This window comes from Corvus hawaiiensis, chromosome 3 (genome assembly GCF_020740725.1).
Source record: "Corvus hawaiiensis isolate bCorHaw1 chromosome 3, bCorHaw1.pri.cur, whole genome shotgun sequence".
Classification (NCBI taxonomy): Eukaryota; Metazoa; Chordata; class Aves; order Passeriformes; family Corvidae; genus Corvus; species Corvus hawaiiensis.
In genome coordinates this window covers 81,465,637-81,486,501 of record NC_063215.1, presented here as the reverse complement: position 1 = coordinate 81,486,501, position 20,865 = coordinate 81,465,637, and the positions used below count along the sequence as shown (strand labels likewise).

The window sequence follows — 20,865 nt, the reverse complement described above, 5'->3', positions numbered from 1 at the left end:
AGAGCAAACATCACTGAGTACGAGGAATGGGTAAGGAAGGGGGACTTTACTGGAGACTCAAATTAACTGTTGATGGAAAGAAAATAGAAACACAGAATGAGGAAAACATTTGGGGAAGGATAAAGAAAACAGGGATGTGAAGACATTGGTACGTAGGGAAGAAGAGTAGGCAGGAAAGAATATTCTAAAGCAGATAGGGAGCACAGGCAAAAATAAAGAAAAACATTTCAAACCCAAAATAAGCCAAGAAAAAACCCCAAAAAACTTCCTTGTGTTAAGCCATCAGGGTAAGAGAAAGAGATGAAGCTTTCCATTGTTGACATAATCTTTTCTTTTGAAAAAGACTGTACTGTTTGCAAATTACAGAAACAGCACAGTAACTATAGTTACCACAGTGCAAGAAGCTACAAATAAAATCCTCTTCTGGGTGTCTGTGTTAATTCCTGCAGAGATGACCTTGTGATGCCCAGCTACATCAAAGGATCAATATAAATGCACCCAAATGTATTAGAAAACTTCAATTTATCCTCCTAATCAGCTTTACATTAATACTATAATTGTAGTGACTGACACTTGCTTTGTCAAAACCTTTTCAGAGTAAACTGCTCCAGGAAACCATTCCCCAAACTTACCTGATCACACACCTGTATTAGTTGGCATGTTCATATGAGGTAACAGAGACATAAACACAACATAATCCTTGCTATGTAATGTAATCCTCAGTGTTATAGATGAAGAAATTGATTTAGAAAGGCATTTGGGGACAAAGGTATTTCATTGTAGCCTAGAGATTTAGGCAGATGTCTCTATTGCTTCCAATTATGATTTTACCATCCATTGGATTCATTGCCCCAGGAAAGTTACTTTCCATTTCAGATTAGCCAGTATATTTTGATTTCTACCTATTTCATAGAAATGCTGCAAAACTTTCCTAAATAGTAGCCTTATCTTGGAACAAGATAAGAAAATGCAACTTTTAAGTTAAGTAAGAGCAGTGTTAAAGGGAACGTTTCGACAAAGAGCTCTCTAACGTTTCTGTACATTCACTGTCTATTCAAATCTTTCAAGCTCTCTACATTTAACAGGCAATAAATTAGACTGAAAGTTAAAGCTTGACGGGAGTGTACAGTTAGAAAAATATGATGTTATCTGTGAACCACTGCATTCTGAACATTGTGATCAGGCCACAAAAAATGTAGCTTGAAGCAGGTGCCAGACATTTTTGTAGAAAATCAGTGCAATTTCAGATGAGTTTAATGGAGCAGCCATCTCATGAAGCAGTTAACCAGCTGCTCACGTTCCTCTTTCATTCATCTTAACAAAATTGTTCAAATCTTCAGTTTTCTACTAATCATATGCAGAACTGCACTTACAAATGGTCATGCTTTGTATTTAATCCATTTTTCCTTCAACTGTGCTAAGACATGATACTCATTGAAGGATACTTAACTATGTAGGAAGCCACAAAATGGGCAGCAAACTTGCATGGTACCTAATCTGTCCAAACATGGTAATATTACCTACTAAAAGTAAGCTGCAAAATGAGAAATGGAAGAAAATTACTATGAACTGAGTGTAAGTATACTAGCTATAAATAGGATTAGAGAGAAAACAGGCTCAAATTTTTCCTTCCTCTCCTTAAGAAGCTACACTGACCTCAGTGGGTAACTGAAGGTAGAGTTCCTAACTGAAGAATCATGTCTTATTGTTATACATTCTTTCTTGGCATGGAAACCATTTATTTTTTCCCACTAGACAGTTCAGTAAACCACAATTATTCAGTTAGCAATCAAACCTTAATTAGATTACTTACATGCCAGAACAACCCCAGTCACTTGTATGAACTACATTAACTTCTAATAATTTAGAAGGAAATCACAGGCACTGAAACCAGCTCTCTCTCTCATGGATGGGAGAGCAGCTGCCTGCGAGATCACGGTCGTGCCAAGGATACTTTATGCTCTGCAGATGGTTCCCTTCCGTCTCAAGTTTGAAGATAGAGATGTGCTGAACAAGCCTTTTGTAACATTCTTGCTGAAAAGTTAATAGCCAACAACTTAAATATGAACAAAAAACAGCAGTGGAATATTCCTCTGAAATATGAAAATCTATTGATGGCCTTTTAGCAATAGCAACTAATTTGGTATTTCCTAAACAAGGACTTGATTAATGATACTTGGAAGAGATAATGTTTTTAAATGTTAGAACTGGAATGGAATTAAATCACTGCTGATTGTAGTGCATGCCTGCTCACACCAGTTATCACCCTCTGCCTGTCTGAAGATTAATACTCTGTATATATACTGTGAGGGGAGAAAGATGGAGCAAATCCCTTTTCAGCATTTTTTCAGTTTAGTAAGATACATTTTTTTGCCTGGTAGAAGAATTCTATTCCCAGCATTTTAAATAAAGTAACTCCAAGAAAGTAAGTTGAAAAAATCAGCATTCACAATGAGTAGCACCTTTAGTCACAAAGATGGGAGCAGTGAAAGCCTGATAATGTGCAGCAGGAATTTTCTGTAGTGCCTGATGAGCAGGACCTTGTGGAGATGTCAGACTGCATCACTGCAGCAAGCTTGCTGTACACTCCAGGTAACTGGAATCTTTAGGGATGGTGTATGAGAGTAATAAAGAGGCCTGACAGTGGGATGATCTCTCCCTGAGGAACTGAAAATAATTACCTCCTGAAGGCAGAAGTTGAATTTTAGCAGCTGTTCATACAGCTTAATTACAGGTTAATTTTTGTCTTCTTTTCTCGTGGCCACTTACAAATAAGTGGCATTAGGTAGCACCAGTGCTACCTAGGGCTTCAAAATCCAACGGGTTTAGTTTTTTTTTTTTGGCAATGAGAAATACACCACGACTGTGAAATGCTATTGCAGATCTTGCCAGCAGAAACAGGGAAAGAAATGTTCTTTAGCATTCCGATTAAACAACTACCTCTGTAACCTTAATTTGTGCTTTAAATCTCCACTGGCTTTAAACAAATGGTGGTGGCATGAATGAAAGGCACAGCTGGTAGAGAGAGTGGCAGAATGGAGTGTGAGGGGACTCCTGTTTATAAAAGTTACTCCACACCACTCAAAGAGCCTGCAGGCTCCAAACCCTGAAGTCCTGCTGTTAGTACTTTATTTTACGCACTGAAGTAGTATCTTGATGGGTGTTCTCAGTGAGTTAAAATGAGATAATAGTTATGACATGAAAATAAAGTAGCCTCTGCTCCTCTGCAACATGCGGACCTAACTACTTTGGCACTGAATAGATTCAATCCGTATGTAAACAGATACAGATGGCAGGATTTCAATTCTTTGTTTGCTTCACTGGTCTTTTCCAGAATTTTTTGGGTATCCATTTCTTAACAATTATCCATCCAGTGTTGTTTCTGATGAGGGCATTGCCTCTGTCAGATCTGCCTGTGTTTTGCAAGCTTTCATCAAAATGCCAGAATTATCTCACTCTTCATTTGGGCCTTTTTCCACTCAATTTAGGCAAGATAAAGGCACCTGCATTCTCATCTGCATACATGCATACTGATTTTTTTCATTATTTCTAGCCATAAAGAATATTTTTTGGCCTAGCTTTGAAAAAAATCTATTTTCTCTAAGACCTTAGGGCAACTACAATTGTAGATATAAACTGACAGACACTAACAGGTTGTTTGGGGTTTTTTTTCAAATTAAAGTACAGTAAAATGCTAAAATTGCAATATATTTTAGGTTGCCTCTTAACATTTATACATCTCATAATTTTACAAAATCTATAAAGCTAGGAGCTACTAAGTCTTATATCATTGATTTTACTCAGTAACTGTCATGTACATTCCCCTGAGATAACCATGTACTTCATCTCAAGTAAGAAAGGGGCTCTGCTTTTGAAATTTAACAATATGCAAAACAATGTTTTGTCATAGTATCTAAAAAACAGTATGGAAATCACTCCCCTTCTCCATGCCATAATATAGGATCTTCTCTCATGTTTCCAAGGTCATGAAAAGGGCTTTTGCTAATAGCCCACAAAAGCAAAAGGGATATGAGAAACATCATCCCAAATCTGTGAATAAGAACCTAACATATTTTGCATCTGTTTTACTGAGTAGGCCTCCTAAGATAGACATAAATTTTTCTTATTAGTTGTGATCTAAGGCTGTTGATCCTACTAGCAGTCTAACTCCTAATAACTGAGTAGCAGCTGTTTCTTTAATAGTACCATTTCTTGACTCAAAGTGAAATGTTGCATCTGCTCATTTTAAAAACATTCTGGCTTTATACCTGTGGATGGCTCTTTCAAGCAGGCTGGGAGATGTGGTCACTCTGTTTAGTGCATTAATGAACTACATGCCCCGGGCTTTGAAGGCACTTGTTCAGTCATGTAGATCTCTCAGTTTTCCATTTCCAAAATAATAAAGAAATACCTGGAGAAGGCAGCAATGGGGGTTAGTCCAGATTTGCACCATTTAGACAAGCTTAGATTGCATCTGGCTTTATTCTAGACTAAGTTTCCCCATATGCAGGATAGCACATGTTGGGGGGGGGAGGTTCCTAAGAAGTTCCACACTTCAGAGGACAAAGTAAAAACTTCTTTTTTCTTATTTGCAATTTATGTTTGCGTCTCATTGGCAAAATCACATCTTTAAATGTTATGCAATTACATATTTCTAGTGTTTGTACTGCTGAATGTTGGGCAGAACACTCACCAAATCAGTCATCTATAAAGATACTTGGTAATCACTAAAAATCAGAATAGAACCCCCAGAGGGTGAACATGCTTCAATTTAGATTAGTATTTCATACTAAGAAGCACATTCTTGTTCTATTTTGGTTTTCAGGATGCCAAAGAACATGTTCTGGGCATGATTTGTGCTGAAAACCAGAGAAAATTCCACTTTTTCCTATGCCATAAACCTGCTAATCATTTATAGATAAGATCATTAGAGCAAACGCAAGTTAGACTGCAGGATGTAAATCTTTGTGTCCTTAGTCAAACATTTATGAAAATGTTTGTTAAAACTCTGCAATAAATAGCATAATCAAGTCTAGCAATGTGTCCTCATTTTCCTTATTTTTTCCTCTTGATAAAGGCCAGTGAAAAGAAAGGTTAATTAAAAGTCTGTCATTTATAGAACTGCTTTCCAAACAATGCTTCTCACACAAAAATATTCCATAAAGATGATTTTGTGATAATTATGTAAAAGTCAACTTGTTCAGAGCTCCCGGCAATTATTGCTCCCAATTCGAGGAACAACAAAAATGGTTGAGTAGCTAGAGAAGCTTTTGTATGAAAAACTTGGCAGTTTTTGCACAAGTTATATATATATATATATACACACATATATATGCATGCATGCACATGCACAAATACAGGCAAGAAGGAGGGATGTCCAGCATTTGTGGGTTTGGCCCATGTTGGAAATAGAAATCTCCTATTTAATTTATTGTGAGTACCAGCCTAAATTTTTGAAAGTGGCAAATTAGCTGCATTCAAGACACTAGGAAGATTTTGATTTTCAGATCCAAGTTCAGTTTGCAAATTAAATTATCAGAGACACCTCTTCAAAGTGCAAGCATAATACATCTGAATCAGGTACTAAAAATGAGGTGTGTGACTGAAAGTTCTGGTGCATAAAGACCAGATTTTTGACAGAGAGTAGAAGACAAGTTGTACATTGCCTACGCTTTGATACCCTAGAGATTTAACAAAATATCATTTAATTTTATGAATGGAAACCCAATTTTCATCCAAAATCCAGCTAAAAGGAAAATCTAACTATAAAAAGTCTTCTACCAGAAGCTCTTGCTTCATTTAAAGCTGTTCTTAAAAACAAAAAAGATTTTCTGGAAGATCTCTAGATAAAGAAAAAAGTAGTTTCAAACAACTAGCAAATATGCAGTTGTCTTTTCTATTATGTCTTGTTTGATACACTTTATTTCCATTAAACAAAATTATACTCTGTCTTCTTATTTCCATTCAGCAGCCAAAATCAAAACATAATGAGGGCATACAAATCAAATAATATACAACAAATTTCTGTTCTTTAGTGAGAGGAAGCCAGGCTATTCTCTAGGCTACAATATTCCTGACAGCATGTGGTGTGAAGGCCCAGCCCTATCTGCTGCTGCAAAGTAAAATGCTATTAAGAGAAGTTTGGAACAAAGAGAAACATTCGGTGTCCTTCTCCAAATACAGTAGAATTAGTGTAGCAGTCAAAGTTAATTTTCACATGGTCCCTGTGTAAAAATCGTGTGCATTCTGGAGGATTAAAGCCAAATTCTGATCTCACTGATGTCAGATGAGATACCCCAGTGACGAATGTGGTTCTTGGCTTCCCAAGCAGCCGTCAGACTCAAATGTGTTTCCAATAAGATGGAGACTCAGTAAGGGCCAGGTGCTCTATTAGTTTAAATTGTTAGAGTAGCAGGAGTTGTGTTGAAGGTTAGGAGATGGAAAATGTTTTATGCCTCCCCTAGATGCCTGCTCCAGGTCCAGAAATCCAGTTGCTGCCACCCAGCATTTGTACTGGCTGAGCTTCTGACTGAGGCTTAAGTTATAAGCCTTCTATGTAACAGCAATAAAGCAAACACTTGATGTTGTTTATTTGCAAGAGAACTGTTTCAGATGTTTAACATCTCACTTATTTTGGTTTGTGACAGAATTCTACTTGTTTCCCTCTAAGTAATTATTTTCTTTGTATTTTTGAAAGTACTCTTGTACCTGCTATTTAAATAAATCTTTAGTTCAAAGGTAGCTGATATTCATTAAATGTAGTACTGAATGACATACTTAGTGCAAGCCTAACACAAAAACTGTGACTGGGTAATAATTCTGTAGTAGAAAAAAAATGTTGTGTTACAAGGTGAAAATTAAATGAAGCTTCACAAAGCCAGGTCTGAGTAATTTCAGACCATGGAGCAGTAAACAGGCTGGCAAGCAGTGATGTGATCTGCTGTTGCATTGATGGCTATCCTGATGGAGACACCCTGGTCACAACTTGTAATCCTTCCACAAGCACTTCTGGCAGCGGTGCAGCACCTCAAGGACCCCTGTTGGGTTGTCTGCAACACTGTTGCATGTCTGCTCTTTTTCCAGAATAGAGAAGGCACTCACCAATATGTGGACTTCAGGATGCACGGTGCAGGCAGAGCAGAGCGGAGGTTTTCTGCTTGGACAGCACCTGCAGCAGTGCTCAGCACCCTCTCTCCCTCAGCTGTCCTCCCTGGACAGCCAGGCTGTGCACATAAGTGACACTGTGGCCCTATGCTGTTCCTCTTGGCTTCATGAATCCTGCACATTTTCAAGATTGTGATTCTCTACCCAGAAGAAAGAGGCTGGGGAGAAAGCTGCAAGTATACCCTTAGGCAACACAGATTAAGAATATCTCAGTTACCACTAAGGTCTCTTTTTCTTTGAAAGCTTATCCATGTATTCACACAGTGTGTGACTGCAGGCAGTACCTCCAGGATACTGCTGTGTAGCTGGAGTAGTGCCCTGGAGTCCTTTAAATGAATCAAGACAGAAGGACTCTCTTTTTCATCACAGAGCAGTCTTGTGCCTAAAAGTATCTGTATTTGTGTAGTGTTGTTACAGAGAGGGTGAATGGAGTCCAGATGGCAGCTTTGCAATTTGCAGAGATGAAAACACCCTACAGAGAGGTCACTAGTACCATCTGAGCTGTAATGGAGCTTCAGATCATACTGTGCTGCCCTGCCTTACTGATGCTTAACAGGTTTTAACATCATCTGTAACCCACTAAGACAGTCTCAGTGCAGAGATAATGGACCCTTTACAAGCCTTGAAACACAAATTTCAAAAGACAAGAAGAATTCTGTGGTTTTCATCCTTTCCAGATCATTTTAAAAATACATGGATTATATAGAGCATGCAAGAGTACTTTTGGCAGAAAAAACCCCATAGATTAATTTTTCAACTAGCATGGAAACTGGACTTTTTCTCAGCAAGACACCCAGGAGAAGTGTCGAGCATGACTTTTTCAGGAAAAAAAATGCTATTTTCACTGAGATGAAGGAGGGAGCTCCATGCTGACCTGTCAGGGGCAGATTCAGCTCCTCCAAGGACTAGGACTGTTACCTGGCAGAGACCGTCACTAACACATCAGTGAATTCTGCTGTAGGGGAGCAAGACAGGCCAGAGCAGCACCTTACTGCGAGAACTGTTTTACTTACTATAAAGATCCACTGACTACTCCTTGCCTGGCTGATTGCTCTGCTGGTCAGCCCCAGTTAAGCACGGACTGGGTAGTTTCATGGCAGAAATGTACCCAACAGAACATGAGATCAAACTGGCATTGTAGGAGTATATAAATACAAGCCTTTCAAATACTGTCAGCTAAAGCACTTGCCATGTGAGGTGCTCGTGTGCTCTGCATGTGAGAACTAACTAACCTCAGTGCCATCACAAGAGGTGCTGCTGTTCAAGAGTGCCCATACTAGACCTGAAATGAGAAGGTCTGGTAGCAAGAACAGGACCAGGATAAGCCACACCTGTAATAGGAGAGGAAAAGGAGTGTGAATGTTCTGACTACAAGTTTTGGAAACAGTGCAGCAGCCCTGCTCCTGCAGCAGGGAGGAAGATACCATGTGTCTGGGCCTCACATTGTGCATGTAAAACCAGACAACTGCTTGAAAAAGAGAAGGAAAATAACAATCACACTTGCATGACAAATTACCAGAGCCCACCACATTGGCACATGCATTGCCTCTCTTTTGTATTCTACTTATATTTTTGCGTGTTTTTACTTAAAAGTAACTACTTTTAAATGGTTCTGTATCAGGAAGGAGAAATTAGTTCCCTTCCAAAACAGTTAGCTCTTATACCAGAAAGTAAAAAGATGGGGAAAAGCAAACGGTGTCTGTATATATCTATATTTATATCTATATCTGTATCTATATCTATATCTATATCTCTTTTCAGGAAGGCTTAGTAACCTTTTCCAGTCCACGAATGCTAACTCTAAAAGCACGTAGACATGTATTTTGCATGCACTCTATCAATGTCCCAAATCCCAGTTCAATATATACACTATAAGACTGTTTTCTTCCCTTTGCTGCTGAACATAGACAAAGTAGGAAATAATTTCATTTTTTTTCACACGATGCTTTTCACACATTTTGAAAATCCTAGGAACCAACAGTCCATTCATTGAACTAACTTCATGCCCCCTTTTTAAATTGAAAAATAAAAAAGTAATTCCCTGCTCATTATGATCTCTTTTCTGAACGAACCAATTTTTAGATAGGGCTCACAGTGGGTATTCATGAAATTAAACAAAGAAATTCAAATTTCTTTATTTCTATATATCAAGGGGCTAGTTAGGGGCAGGGAAAATAAAAAATCAGAAGAAGAAGAATAAAAATGAGACCATTAATTAATCTTAGTAAAATTCTGTTTGCTTTGGGAACAGAATTTCTATTATGATATCTTAGGAACACTTGTGTTTATATTTTTTATTACATGTGTATGTGAACATTCTTGTACACTACTGTACACTTTGCAGTTTGTCTAATCTCTTACTTGAATATAAATGCTAATTAATTATTTGAAAACAAGTTAAAGTATTATTATTTCATGATTGCATACAACTGTTGAAATGGGTTTGTTTTCAGTACAACTTGGTACTCTGTAAGTGGAAGGCGTAACTATTTGGTCTTTGAAACCAAGCACCTGAAAATTACCAAAAAAGGGTAAAGCCTTGTGAGCTACACTGTTACCAACTTTCATTGAAAGACACTATATAGAATAGTATCTTTTCCCTCTGGAAAAAGGTAGCTCAATTATAACTTGGGAGGAAATAAAACCTAAATCAGAAGGAAAACATCTACCTGGACAAATCTTTTTACTCACTATGTGATTTTCACACATGTTATGAAATGGACAAATTTACTTACCCTTCCTGGAGGAACTGGTATGAAGTAAGAAAAGCTAATATATCATATCATATCATAGCATATCATATCACATCACATCAATCTCATATCACACCCAAGAAATGGCTCTTCTAGAAAGCACCAGACGTGCTGAATGGTATTACAGAGGTTAGGGTGGCAAGGATTTCAGAACTAGTCGAGGTTGAAAAACGAGTGCATCTGGAGAGGTCAGCTATAGGTTTCCAGATGGCTGAAAAAAAAAGAGACTAGAATAAGAACTGGTGTCCTTGTAAGAGGCGTCAAATAAACTAATCAATCACAAACCTCGTAAAGTTCAAGTTTAGGTTGGAGAAGGTGTTTAGTTCAGGTCTGAGTTTCACTTTATTGAAATTATTAAACTATAAACTTCAGAATTTACTCTTGGGCTTTCTCAAAATCACAGAAACTACTGTATGTCAAGATAAACGTGCTCTTTCTTGGTGAAAAACAGTTGTCCATTTGTCTGGCTGATGTGACTAAGGTCAAAGGAGTTCAACATCTGCTTTAGAAAAACATAGTTACCACATTTTTCTACAACAGGTGCTGAGTTCATCTAACTTTGGTCACGTCAGAAAAACAACTGTTTTCAGCACTATCTGATGGAGAAGTAACCTCTGGTGTGTTTATTAGCAGTATCTGTACTCTGGTTGCATCTTTGCATTCTTCTGGAAATGAACAGTTAATGGATTTGGTGAGACAACTGAAATGTCTTCAAAGGGATGTCTTTTGGCCTAAACCCTCTGTGTTGCTTCAGGATGGGTAAATGAGGCTGAGGGGTGTCTGTACACACACTTGTGGAAAAGGGTTCCTAGAACTGATGTAGAAGCTGGGCTGCCATATGGAACAACAAAAGGTGCATCTCAGTTTTGTAGCATGATGCTCTAACCCACAGTGGCACAGCACTGTAAATTGCCTAGTCCTATTAAAAAAAAGTCATAAAAATGACAAAAAATGTTGCAAATAAGACCACTAAATTATAGTTAAGCACTGTTAAAACCGAATAGCTCAAGTACAACTTCATAAACACTTCAACTGGTGCTCTTAAGTTTCCAGATATATTTACTGTACTCCTCTAAAGTACATTAGAGAAAAAATGTTTTTTGTTATCTGGGACTATTTGGAATCTTTAGCAGTTCACCTAACACATCATAATATCTGTCACAGACTTTCCTAAAACACCAGGGAAAATGTGTACCTCAGGAGAGGAATAAATCTCTTAAAAGGTATTAGTGTAATTAAGTAGGTCACCCTGTAGAGGTGAAGCGCCTGTTACTATTGGTGGATTTTAGTCCTGATTCAGCAGAGTTATTGAGCAAGGTCCACTAAAATTTGTAGGCAAATATATGTGCAGTAAATGCAAGTTCTTTCCTGAGACAGGGTCCTACATGGCTATTACACTGGTTCTGGGGTATTCTGCCTTTTCCTTCCTGGTGGAAAGCCAGCCTTACAGCACGTGACAGAGACAGGTGTCCAAACACAAGTTATACCTGTGTGTTTCAAGTTTATTGCTCTTCTCCTGAGTTGTCTCGGTATAAATACTGTCCAAAACACACATGCTTGAGAGTAGAGTTCAAACCCTTGTATATCCTGTGACAAATCTGCAACAAAGCAGAGCAATGAGTTCAATATTTACAAGCCTGTGAGTGCTCACAGAGAATCACAGAGAAGAGTTGAGTTTGGAGGGGGCCTTTGACAGCTGTTGCATCCAGCCCTCCCTGCTCAGAACAGGGTCAACTAAAGCAGGTTGCTCAGGGCATGTCCCGTGGGGTTTTCAGTTATCTCCAAGGATACAGACTTGACAATTTGCCTTGACAACCTGTTCCCATGTTACACCAGCCTTACAGTGAAAAAAAAGCCCTTTTTCTTATGTTTGAATGGAATTTCCTGTATTTAGATATGTGTCTTTTCCTTTCACTGGACACCACTGAGAAGCCTGGCTCTGTCTTCTTCGCTCTCTACCATCATATAGTTACACACACTGAGAGAATCCCTCCAAGCCAGTTCTTCCCTAGGCTGAACAATCCCAGCCCTCTCAGCCTCTCTGCATATGTCACAGTCAGGAAATAAGATTAGGCTCCTGCTGTCCTGTGCAAGGCTGAGACTGTTTGCCTGAGGGACCTTGCCCTGGAAGCAGGCATCTGCACTGCTGAGAAAGGTTTAACTGAAAGCTTCTGGCATGCAGAGACAGGACCTAAGGGGAAACAGGTAATTTTTTTCCAAGGAATGCTAATTTAGAGTATGGACTAAGTCATCCTGGAAGAGGGATTCTAGGAGTGGCCACCTGAGGCAGAATGTATGATCTGACTTTTATGGTATAATCTTATTGTGCTGGTTTTTTTAAATGAAAGACGAACTCCATGAAAGATGATGAATGAGTAAGTTCCACATTGTAGGAGAGCACTGGAAGATTGAATTGGCTTTCACATACTTTACTGAAGAGTGAAATGTTGCTTGCAAAGTCCATTTCTGAAGCATTTCATTTCAGTACAAGCTTTGGAAACAAAGACTGGATAAAGAGAAGCAAGGTTCATGCAGCACATAAAGCACTGACCATCAAAACAACTGGCATGTGTACTGCTATTTTAGCTGCTAGATTCAAGAGTCCATAGGGTACTTGCTGCTCTGACTCTGACAGCCCTTTGCATGATTCTTGCAGGCTCTTAACGTCTCCTGTCTCTGACATTCCTTGGTCAGGTCTTCCCTGGCCAGTTAAAAATCTAATTTTGCTACTTTTCATTGCTAAATATGTCTTATATTGGGAAGTTTTGAAAACAGTGATGTAATCTGTCTCTGTGATTGCAGCTGAAATTAATTTGCCTGCCTGATATTACACTACAATGTTGTTTAAATTCACAATGGGATGTAAAGTATGTTTCCTTTACCTTTCTGTTTTCTGGATCTGCATGGACATGGCAGGGAAACTGATGTTTCTGATGTCCCTGTAGATAAGACTAGCCTAACATAAAAGATGTATCCCAAAGGACTGAACAAACAAACGGAACGGTCAGAGGAGCTGACAGACCAGCTGTCACTGCACACAGAAGCCAGTGAAGGAGAAGGTATGTTGTGAACTCTTCACTGGGCTGCAAAATTCTCATAGCTGTTCAGGCAAGGAAATTCTTTCCCTTTTTTTTTGATCTTAAAGATTAAATCATAACCACTCAAATGCAAGCATTTTATAATTTAGTCATTCTAGAAATGGCTGAAGAACACTTTTGCAGTCATGCAGGACGTACATACAGTCATACAGACAATCCTTGCTAAGCATGCAGGTGTTTCAACTTCCTGCTTTCCCAGCCCCTGAGACCCTGTTCAGGTAGGAGAATAGATACTCCCATGAGCTGAGTTGCCTCTTTGCCAGGCATTTGCAAGGGCTTTGTGTACTGAAGGTGCTCCAGTCCCACGAGGGATTTCGCACGGTTGCATGTTGCAGTTGCAGGTGAGGGAAGTGGTTTTTGGTAGGCCTGTTTCCCAGAAAGATCTCACAAACCTGAGTGAGTGGACAAAAACCTATCAAATTAATGTCAGTGTGAAAAATATGAAGTAATTAATCTTGAGGGAAAAGTAGTCTAAACCATGCTTCTGGGATTGTGAACTTGTAATTGGCAGTTATACCTCAGGGAAGAGAGCTAGAAATCATCACCAGTAGTTCTCTGAAGTCATTAACTTAATATACAGTAGTAGCCAAGAGGAAAAAAAAGTCAAAAATCATCAGAGAGGGCATTGAGAACATAACAGAAAACATAATTTTGCTGCAGTGCAAAATCTCACACATCTTGGGCACTGTCTGAAGTTTGATCCTCATATCACAAGGAGTCGTAGCCGAGTTAGAAAAGGTACAGAGAAAGGCAGGACAAGTGATTAAGGATGTCAAGTAACTGTATCAAAAGAAGAGACTTAAAGGACTTAATTCTAAACTTGGAGTGGAGAATACTCAGTGGGAAATACGAAGGCAATCAATGAAGTGAATGCAGAGCTGCTAACTCACCAAACCCTTCATCGCCCGTAAATTTGTTGCCGCAAATTTTGAGACAGTTTCAGCAGAGGATACAAGGAAGTAGGAACTCCTAGAAAACCAGTCTAACACTATATGAAGGAAAATTAACAGGAATTCCTTAATCAATGACTCTCGACGTGGGCAGAGTGGTAGGGAGATAGTGGCCGAGAGCACATGCTCTCCCTGAATAGTATCTCCTAGACAGTGGTGGAGGCAGAATGCTGGTCCTGCACTGTAGGGTGTTCCTTACGTTCTTATTTTCAACACTGAGCCCTACTGAGTTGTAATTCTCATCTGCTTCAGAGCATCCTAGTCTCCTTCCATTTCCCCAGCTTCGTGTACAAGAGCCAGCTGGGCTGCAGATTACAGAGCAGTAATATGTCAAGCTAATACTTCTGGTGTGGGGGCTGACAGTGGCAGTGAGACTGCAGCAACATGCAGGAAGTACATGAGAATCTCAGACAACTTCTGGAGAGTGAGAGATGTAGTCAAATGATTGAGTCATCTGCTCCATATCATGCCTGGCTGTTTAAGGACTTCTGTCAGAGGAAAGCATTGAGAACATGAGGCTCATATACAGTAATAACAAAAAAAAATATATAAATTATTCCTTCTGATTCCATCTGTTCTCTTTTTGGCTCCTTCAACAGGAATTGTTGAGAGTAGGATTATCGGAGGCCATGAACAAGTTTAAAATCTGTGCCCTACTTAACCATCTCTGATTTTGTCTGTGGGAAGGAAGTGGCCTAAATCTGACCCGTCTAATATATATAATATATTCCATGGCATGTTATGTTTTGACAGCTTAAGTAGATATATGAGCACTGAATTGGTAACTCATTCAAATCAAAATTGCTATGCCTCCTATCTAAGTATTGCAAGTTCTGGTTTTATTCAGATAATTGTGTTTATTTTTTCTTTTCCAACAAGATAATTGTGCATATTACTTCAGTCTCTGGTATGTGTTAGCCTTGTCCAGGTTTTTTCTAATGCACTCTCATGAAATTTTAGATACAGATATCATCTGTGTCGGAATGTAGGTGGACAGGAGCAGGAGATTAGGAATCGGCTTTTCCTGCCCCACAAACACATTGTTTATGTCAGAATTTTTTTTTCCCCCAAGTATAACACTATGTGGACATTAAGATGTGTGAACACATCTTAAATGGGTTGATCTTCATAATGTGTTTGCTAAAAACATTTCATTTTATACATCAGGAGCTAAGCCACTGAGAAATTTGTGTTTTGTTAGAAGTCAGTAGCAAAGAGAGAAGAAATGACTCTTGAGTGCCTTAACCACAAAGCTGCTATAGATCAGTGGAAATGATGGGCCATGGAGCTACTCATTCAGTGAGCTTGACAGAACTGCAGAGCACTGCTAGGGACACAGTGTCAAAGAGAGAGAGGAGTTTTATCTGCAATGTCTAATTTCCTCTAATAATGATAAAATTCAGCACATATCGGATGATTTCTTTCCAAGTATTTAAAGCCCTTCAGCATGCCTTTTGCACAGGTAAGTGGTATACCAGGAATTGTACCACTGGGAACCTGCACAAGGAGAGGTGCTAGGTCTGTTTTAAGGAAAGCTCACAATATATCCCTGAAGCTTGGACCTTCAGTCATTTGTTGTACTCACATGAAAATTTATGAATTAAGGTTTTCTTCGGTGCTCCCCTGCTCTTCCCTTCTTCTCTTTTTGCATTTCTTTCCTCAACACTGTTTTTTCTTTGCCCAGTAAATGTCTGGTTGCTCCTGACAGCTCGGCCTCTGAGTCTTAAACAATTTTGTGTCCCTGCTAAAGTCTTTTCTGACTTCTGAACCCCCACTTGTGGTCTGACTGGTTGGGAAACCTGTATTAACACTCAAGAACATTGTTCTCATACTGCACAGAAAGACAATCAAGGGGACAGGGAGTGTATGCTGATCATCCTTTATTCATATAGAAGTCTGACAGGCAAATAATTGCTGCCATTGATCACAGACAGTGAATTAACAGCTTGGAAATAGTGCTTCCCACATATCCACATCTTGTCCTCAGGCCTAGGATCAACATGAATTGTGAGCAGATGTGCTTGCAAGTACTCTGTTCGCATACCAATCTGCAACAATGCTGTAGTGTCTAATTATTTCTGCAAAAAAAATTCTACCTGAAAAATGTTACATGTATCACTCCATAAATAATACCTTTCCCTCTTAAAGTAGCATCAGGAATACAGGTCAACAATTTACTGTGGAGATACCAAAGGCTGAGGAAGTGGACTGTTACCTTTGTCAGTGGCTATCTTGTTGGCCAGGTAAGAAAATAAAACATGTGGACATGATTTTGCCATACTTAATCCCAAAACTTGAGTTGAGATTCTGAAAGGAATCTCTGTCTAGATACAGTCTTTGTCTGCCCTTTCCTTCATTGGTCTCATTTTGTTGCCAGTTTTACCCTGCCTTTTACCTTTATTCTCTTTTTTTTTTTGCCGTCTGTATTACCTCTCTTCCAAGAATTTGATAGGCATTGCTATGGAGGTCTTCTGAGAAGACTGGGAAATCAACATGGCATTTGAGAGACATTTCTGCAACAGACGTAAAACAGAGCTGTGGAAGCCACTGAAGGATTCGTGCACTCTTTTGGTTTTACCCTTGAAAGCTCTGTTAAGCTAGTTGTTCCTTTAGGTTTCTAGAACTCAGAGCAGCACCAAAAGTGATTAAATGAATAAAAAAAAAGAAAAATTATTTTTGTAAAACAGATATTGGCATAGTTTCTGGAAAAAAACCCAATCTTGCTGTTTCCCAAACCCATGAGAAGGAGGATGGCTGAAGGAACCTTGTCCATTCACAGACTGTAATTATGAGTGAAATTTCGTGTTGATTAATGGCTGAGATAGAGTTATGTGTGTCAGTTTCTCCTGTTTAATGACTCACTTTAGAGTGGCCTATAAACAAGCTTCCCATTGCCTTTAATTTCCTCCACCTATTATGAGGGAATAATACATCTTATAGTAAGATGGGTTGAGTTATTTGTGAATAAATGTGTCCTTTCAGCCCTTAGGCAGGTAAGCATATCTTGTAATCTGGATTTTTGGGGACTCAAAAAGGTCACTCTATTTTTCAAGCAGTCAAATCCTTGACTGCATATTTGGACACAGTATCAATACAAACATAGAGTTGAGCAGTTCAAAGATTACAAATTAAGAGATGCACTGGCTCAATTTCTTTTTTCTGTCAACACAAAAATGAAAGAGTAACTCCAGTGAGAGTATATGGTACATGAACATAGTTGTAGCAAAGAGCTGAAACATATTAATGAATTTCTCATGTATTTGACATTGTATGCCCTTACTGCAGACTACTGAAGTCTTTGATTAGGAAAGCCTGGAACCAAGACAAGAAAACTCAAAAATAACTGGAAAATTCCCTGTGATATGATGCAAGACTGAAGAGTAGAAATTGTAATTCAAGGCAAAGAACATTCCATTCTCTCAGAGGAGCTCTGAAGGAATGGATGAGGAACAATTAAGTACTGAAGTCTGCTTCACTATACACTCTCTGGGTTATCCTTGTATCAACATGAGCATTTCTCTGTAGCCACAAAACCACCGAAAAAGGTGAATTCTGACATGCTTGCTAGAAAATACATGACAGAAAAGTTTTTGTTACATACGGAGAATAGCAAAACACACCATTGTTAATGGTAGATCTTTACACCTCATTTCTACCCAAGTTCTCTTTGATTGCACAGTCAAGTCTAAAAGATCCCTTTGCAACTTTCATACTTAGACTATTGGATGTGTAAGTAATGAAGTTCTATTAGTAATTAAAACTTTTAAGATGGCCAAGGACTCAAATAAGTAGTATGTTCCTCATAACCTTTTTTTGTTGTTGTTGCCATTTATGAGACTGTTTTGATGTTATGAGGATTTTTCTTATTGTCTGTCTATATCAGGTCTTATGTTATTACCCTTCTGACTCCAGCCTGGCATAACTGCAGCACAATCTCTAAAGGTGAGAATGTAGATATTTAACATAGGCATCCTGGTCAAAAATCAACAACTGGTCTCCATGTTTCCCTTAAAAACATGTCAGAGATCCAGGCACATTCTTACATCAAAGAAAGTTTTATTATTTGGAAAGTGTTCAAATAGAAAACTATTTAGGTAGAAGATAAAATAATGTGATCATTAAAGACTTTTTTTGAAGTCACAATGTATATCTGGTATATATTTTAATTAATCTGTATGACTTTTCGTTTCTGTGGTTGCTCAGACCTTCATAACAGTAATTTGATGTGAACTGGGTCCGAATCCTTGCATACACAGGCTTCCAGATGACTTACAGCAGCACATTCAAATCCCATAAGGAAACCATCAGACCTACCCATGCTGTCTGTGGGACAGAGCACCGAGGCTCTCTTTAAGACCAAATTCACTGTCTGTGCAGACGGTGAACCTGAAAACATGGCCCCAGATATGATGGGGCCATGCCTAATGGAGCATGCAAGCTGCTGTGTGCCTGAGCATCTGAAGGGAGCTAACACAATGCTTGCATATCCAGACAGGCTGGCTGCTGCCTGCTTGCAAGTGTCCACAAGTCACCCACGTCAGCAAGAGACGAGCAGGTTGTTGCATGCTCACAGCCTCTTCCAGAACTGCTTTTAGAAGAGGTGGGAACATACCTGCTAGGGATGATTCATGGCTGCCTCTTTTCAGTTTATCAGTGACACAGTCTCATGTGGCTGGCAAGGGGGGAGCCGGTGTGTAGCATGAAGAATGAAACTGATGTTATCAGAATGATGAAGAAAAGTAAATAAATAATAAGCAAGTAGCACCTGTGTTATATAGTGTTGAAAAGGAGGAAACATGCAGCATGAGGCCGTCTGAGGAGCTGGCATTGAGAGACACTGAGCATCTGTACTGGGAAGAATGACTTGCATTTGTCCAGCTTCATAGTGTTTGGCACCAGATTATGCCGGTTCATTAGGATCCCATTAAGAAAGGTGCTCAGACTCTGTAAAGTATAGCTTAAAATTCCTGTTATTTGGGTTAATGCTATGAAGAAGAAGGTTGAACTTGATCTTAGAGGTCTTTTCCAACCTTTGTGATTCTATGATTATACAATAGTGATAGGGGACATGTGTCAAACATGTTCAGCTGTGGGTGGGCAGACAAGGAGTGAAGTGTATTTTCTGTGATGTATTTACTATGTGTCTTGAACATATAGCAGTGTCGCCTGAAATGTCTTCAGTGCAACCACTCTTGCCCATTTGTGCCCTTCTGTCACCAGCTCTGGAATTGGTCCTGCTGTGGCTTGTACCAAGGGGAATTGAGTGGGTCCTTCAAAAGCAGCCTTCTTCAATTTTCCCCAGTTTCATGGAAAAAGAAACATAAAGTTCCTCTTTAAAAGAGAGCTAGGTTGACTGAACTTCCATTCTCAGAAAACTATCAAACTGGGTATTTAAACAATGTATTTGTAATTACAAGAAGGTAATAAGTTAATAGCAGGGTGAGCTTATAAAGAACAAGTGATGTAGTACTAATCTAATTTCCTTCTCTAACATGGTAATTGGCCATGTGGATATTAGAGAAATAGTACCTGGTTATCTTAATTTGGTCTTAGATGATATAAGCAACTTGGGGATATATGGTAAGGTAAATCTCATAACATGGGAACTGAAAAACTGATTAGAAAACTGTACCCAAAGGATAGTTATTAATATTGCTCTTTCAAAATAGATGACTGTGTTAAGCATGTTTAGGAAGGTTTTTTCCTAAATCAGTATTTCCACCATTTCCACTATGACTTAGATGCTAGGGGGAAAAAAGTATTTTATTTTAATTATTTTGAATTATTGAAATATTAAATAAATAAATTATGTATCCATAAGTTCAAGCACAAAGCAGTAAACATTGAAATAATTATTTTCATGATTAAAAGATGCAGAACAAATAGTTAAACAGCCTTTCTGGGCAAAATGGTTAGGAGATTAGTAGATCACAACCTGAATATAATGACCAATGCACAAAAATGAGTAAGACACCTTAAAAGTATGCATTGTAACTCTCTCAGTTAGCTCTGGCAAGACCTCACCTGGAGCCTTATGCTCAGCCTTGGGCAACCCTTTTTAGGAAATCTTTGAACCAGAAGAAAGCAGCAAAGATGATCAAAAGCCCAGAAAATCTGACTTCTGAGACTTAAAGGATGAGGTTTGTTTAGTCTAGGGAAGGGAGAACTGAGGAGAGATGTGAGAACAGTCTTTAAATACATAGAAACTGCTGTGGAAAGGTTAGAAACAAATTGTTCTTCTTGTGTATTGGAGGTCAAGAAAAAATAAAGTGTGCTCAAACTGCAGTGCAGGGAATTCAGGTCAAACATAAGGGAAGACTTCCCAGCTGTAAAATGATTAAGCACTGGAGTAGATCCTCCACCAGACACAATGCTTCAGGGCCCTTTAATGCTCTTCCAGCCTTCTTACATGGCATGAAAAATCTCTTCCCAGCAGTTCAGTTTAGGAAATGTTTTGTGTAAGTGGAAATGAGAAACACTAGAAGGCAAGGTGTGGAGACAAGTTCATATTTTGGCTTAGATGGAGAGAGCTGGGTCAGAGGAAAATTCATGCAGCAAGAATAAAGTAGTATGAGCAGTAGGGGTCACTCAAAAGTAGAGGAGAAGAAAATGGATCTAAAACCAAATGAGTTTTCTGATAGGGTGTGAGCCCCATCATGACTCCAAGTTAGGAGAGTAAGTGGCCCACTACACTTGATGCTTAAGTATCTACCAGAGAGACCCTCTGAAACTGAAAATGCAATTAAAATATCTTGAGTTTTTAAATTTTGTGTCATTGCCCATATAATGCATAAGGCATTTTATAAAATGATCTTCAAATACCCACCATTTGCTTAGGTGGCTGTCAGTGGTGTGTTACATGGTAAAGGTCAATTGCATTACGTTTCATGACCTTGTTTG

General features: G+C 38.8%; 1 long non-coding RNA gene across 3 annotated transcripts in view; it reads right to left on the bottom strand.

The window, feature by feature from the left end:
• Positions 1-20,865, bottom strand: part of LOC125322914 — a 78,232-nt gene that overhangs the window by 6,852 nt on the left and 50,515 nt on the right. For all 3 annotated transcript variants that reach the window (XR_007202272.1, XR_007202270.1, XR_007202271.1), the window contains 3 exons: positions 11,405-11,515; positions 9,900-10,128; positions 8,397-8,495 (listed from right to left, as the gene is read on the bottom strand). This is a non-coding gene — a long non-coding RNA (uncharacterized LOC125322914). The remainder of the gene's footprint in view (positions 1-8,396; positions 8,496-9,899; positions 10,129-11,404; positions 11,516-20,865) is intronic.